Here is a 4,624-nt window from a genome sequence, read left to right on the forward strand (position 1 = left end):
GCCCCACCATCACCTCATACCTTCAGTAATCCAGGTACCATATTTAAAGGAAGCCCCTGCACAGAGATTGCTCTTCCCAAGGCATCGGAAGCTACTCAAAAGTCATGGCTGCTAAAAGGAGGAAACATGCTGCCCCCCCCAAATTTAGCGACCCCTCCCTTGAGTGCTGACTGGATGCAGTGGATGCCAGTCATGAAGCCCTCTATCCCCGGCCTTGGTGTAGACCAGAAAGCAAGGTGACAAATCCTTGGGAGGCAATGACAGCAGTGGTCAGCACCATTGCCCTGCAAAAGTTGACAGCCACCAAGTGTCGAAAGAGGATGAATGATCTCCTCCGTTCCAAAAGGGTAAGTCACTCTTCTGATCACTGTCAACTCACACTCACAGGCCCATCATACATCCCCAGGAATCTCACTCACTGCCAGTTCAAGGGACATCACCATTCACTCTCTTATACATCCCTTCATTGTCCTCATCCCATCCATGGCACCACTCACCGCCCACACTTGCCAGGCATCCTTATTATCTGGCCTGGCAGGCATCCTGCTTACACTCTCTCTATCTTATTCACGCAGGACAAGCTGGCATACATCAAAAGGGAGAGGTCGCAGACCAGTGAAGGAATGCCTGAAATCAAGGTCCTAACAGACTTCGAAAATAGAGCCAACCAGCTGGCCGGTGACAATCTGGACCATTCCTGTGCTGACAGTGCGGTCAGTGGTGCTCAACCAAGTGAGGATCCAGCAATGCAGCATCTATCAGACAACCATGCCATGCACTAATTATCTCTCCTTGCTTTAGCAGACACATCTGGGAAGCAGCCAAGGGGTCCATGACCCAGGTCCTCGACTCAAGCCCTTTGGAAGACACCGATGACACTCTTATTGAAGATCTGTCACAGCGTTCACCCACACCTTCCTATGAACACAGAGACACACATCGTGCTGGGATCTTGGCTCTAGAGTAACTTCTGGGTCACAACCTGATGAGCACATCCCACTGTCTGATCCACAGCAGGCAGCGGCAGGGACTTCCCAGGTTTCCAGCACTTGGAGGACTGCTAGAACCCAGAAATCTGCTGACTCCGAGTCAGATGATGAGTCTCTGGACTCGGTCATACCTCAGTTGCCGGAGCTGAAAATACATGCTCGGGAACATCAGGAAGGGATGTCTGCTGCACTCCTCAGATTGCAAGGCACAATAGAGGAGACCTTCCACCTTGTTTCTGAGGTGATAGCACCAGCATGCCAATACATCGAGGACAACACTGGTAGGATGGCAGTCGCCATGGAGACCTTGGTCCAGGACATCGGTCCTGCATTCCTGTACCGGCTGAACTCCATCACTGATGCCATAGTGGGCCTCCAACAGTATCAATGCGAGACACAAGCTGGGCAGCTCGATCTCACTCCAGCTCTCCCACCATACTTCGGCACCCATAGGAGGAGGATCAGAAGTTGCACAGCCCAGGGCCATCCACCCAGGTGAGTCAGGTATTGTCCGGCCCATCCGAATCGCCTCTTCCTGTGACCCCTGCAGCTCCACAGGCCGATGAGGGTGCCACTGCCACACAGCAGGGCTCTGAAAGCAGGCCAATGGCCTCCAGGCCTCGGGCCTTCAGAGGATGCCTGTCAAGATACTCACAGGCAGGACATAGCATTCAGTAGGCTGCCTCCACCTCTGCTGTGGATGTCGGAGGAGCACCTAGACATAGCGACAGGGTTAGGAAGGTTAGGCACAGGTGTTAATCATTTGCACATAACATTGACTATTGTAACTAAACTCCCAACAATGTCATTCTTTCTATAGCTCCTTGTTATGATGAGCAGTGTTCCTGCCAGTCTGATGTGAAAGCTTGGTCCCTCCACAAGATAAAGGCAGGTGTCTTAGTCCAGGGCATCCTCCCTGTGCTTTATGCAACCCACCCAGCACACTGATAGTGTGTCTTCACAGTCACTGGACACATCAGTCATGCATGCACCTCTAAGGGACATTTCATCGCTGCCTGAACGTCCTGGGCCAGCAGCACAAAGTTCCGTCAAACTCCCTGTGTGCTCTCAGCACCTTTGAGGTGTGGCTGGCCCCCTATCTCATCAGCATCTGTGCCCAGTGACAGTGTTGCCCTGAGGGGTTCAGCTCATGAAGGATGTCATAGAATCAGGAGAACTTAAAGATTTCCCCATTGCATCTCCATGATATGACCCTGTTCACAGAGCGCAAGTGATCTGGAAGTTCCCTTCCAAGTCTCTCACCATCATGGCTTGGAAATATATCGCCTTTCCTTCACTGTCGCTGGTTCAAAATCCTGGAACTCTCTTCCTAACAGCACTGTGGGAGTACCTACACCACACGGACTGCAGCAGTTCAAGAAGGCAGCTCACCACCACTTTCTCAAGGGCAACTAGCGATGGGCAATAAATGCTGGCCAAGCCAGCAAAGCCCACATCCCGGCTGAGATGACGTTGTGAATGTGATATTATGCTGGCTGGCCAATTAAGGCCCACCCAGTGTGAAACGCAACTCCGTTTTTTTTTCTGTGCATTGGGCGCCAGGTCCAATGGGGACCGGGCAGGGTGTTCAGAAATGGAAGAGGCAGCTCCCTGAAGGCTGCCAGGAGTTGTGGGGGACGCTGACAGAGCTGTTTTGAAGCAATCCAAGAAGTGTCCTGGTGTGCAGTCATGGCCTCAGCAGCTGGCAGGAAGGCAAGTCAGGTGGGCACTCTGTCCCCCGTTTCTCAAGTTGAGTGCCTGGAAGTGCTGACCGAGAAGGTCAGTGCCAGGTGGCATTTCTTAATGCCCAGGGACGACAAGAGTACGCTGCCTAACCTGAACAAGAAGGCCTGGACAGAGGTCATTGCCCCCCCAGGTCAGTGGGCACGACATGGTGCACCACATGTGGCTTCAGTACCGCAAAAAGGTCATTGATGTTCTGCGGTCAGCAAGGGTAAGTACAGAAATGGCATGGACCTGTGCAGAGAACTTTAGTCAGGTGCCCATTTTTCGTAACGTTCAGGGGTTTACCAGTTTATGCCAACTGGTACTGATGCCTGCCTTGCCAAGCTTGTCAGCATGACTGGCCTCAGTGCATTGCAGGGTGAGATGTGCCACAGTGACACGGCCCCCCCTTATGCCCGGGTGGACGGGGGTTGGGGGGAACCAGGAAAGGATCTTCAGGGAGACAGAGCAATAATGAGACTTTCTATTTTTCCCTGTCAGGAGAAGATGAGACATAACACCGTGGAGCGCCGCAGAACAGGTGGAGGAATGCCAAATATGTGTATACTCTTGAAGCACGAAAGCAATGCACTGGAGCTTGAATGCCACTGGCTAGCTCGCTCCTCCGGTCATGGTGAGGCAGGTGTCTCGGATGAAGGTAAGAGTGCAGGTGACAGAAGCGTGTGCAGTGGGTACTGGAAACATAATGAGCTCCTCTCATCAGAAACTGAACTGTCGTAGCCAGAGGGCCCATTGAAGCTCCAATGCAGATGGCACCATGCAGCGGGTCTCCACTGTCTCCTCCGCCCGCCTAGCATGCATAGTGACTATGATGATTGAATGTACTGATCTTTTGCCTTCTTCCCGCAGATGCACAATCCACAGGAGTCGCCGGTGACCCCGAGAAGCCCCCCCATGGAGCTCCGAGGACAACACTACACCTGTACCAGTGTCACACATTCTCTCTGAACCAGGCACCGACACAGAGATACTCACACGACGGTGGGTATTAGCTCTTCGGCTGCACGGGTAATGCACAGTGGTGAAGGTACATCACACTCATGTGGAGCTGGCAGAGGCAGAGAGGTCCCAGGGAGCCAACAGTGGGAGCACAGCTGGACACGCAGGAGCATGTTGCATCTAAGGCAGATGGAGTCGTCCATCAGGCGGCAGATGATGGATGTCCAGTGAGATGCAGGGGGAGATTTGGTAGATATCAGTGAGGGTCTGTGTGGCATGGTCTCTGTCATGGCACAGTCCATGCGGAGCATGAGTTCCGTGTTAACCCTTAAAGCCAAGCGCACAGCCTCCTCCATGGAAAGGGTGGTGACTCTCATGGAGAGGCAGCTTCAGGAGCAGACTCAGGGCTTCCTGGGGTTGCATTTGGACTTGCAAACCCTCACACAGGCAATGACCCTCACACTGCCACTGTGAGAGATGGATGAGGCACCTAGTCTCCCTGCCAGGTCCCCATCCATCAATGGTGAGCAGTGACGTGCAAACGCACCTCACACTGGCAGACGAGCTTCCTGTCATCTGTGTGGGCTCCTCTCAGGGCAATCCAGATGAGGGCACCAGCTCCTCTGCCCCACTACCAGTGGCCGCTGCATCTGATGATGCCACGATGACTGAGGAGTGCCCAGCCTCCCTCTCCAGCCAGGTTAGAAGCTGGATGCACCATCCCAAGCAGATCCTGCTCAGGCTCCGGCCGCCAGAGGACCACTGCCAAGGTCATCAGGGCTACCAGGACAACAGAGTCAGCAAGCTGCCCCCAATGCCACTGACAGCAAGGGAGGGAACCAAGACACAGCACCTGCAAATGTAAACTGAAAGCACCCTGAGCTCAACAGGGGAGTGTCATGGGTGACATTATTTGCATTAATTATTTTGAAGTTCGTTTAAGGGATGGA

This window comes from Carcharodon carcharias, chromosome 8 (assembly GCF_017639515.1).
Source record: "Carcharodon carcharias isolate sCarCar2 chromosome 8, sCarCar2.pri, whole genome shotgun sequence".
In the NCBI taxonomy this organism is placed as follows: domain Eukaryota; kingdom Metazoa; phylum Chordata; class Chondrichthyes; order Lamniformes; family Lamnidae; genus Carcharodon; species Carcharodon carcharias.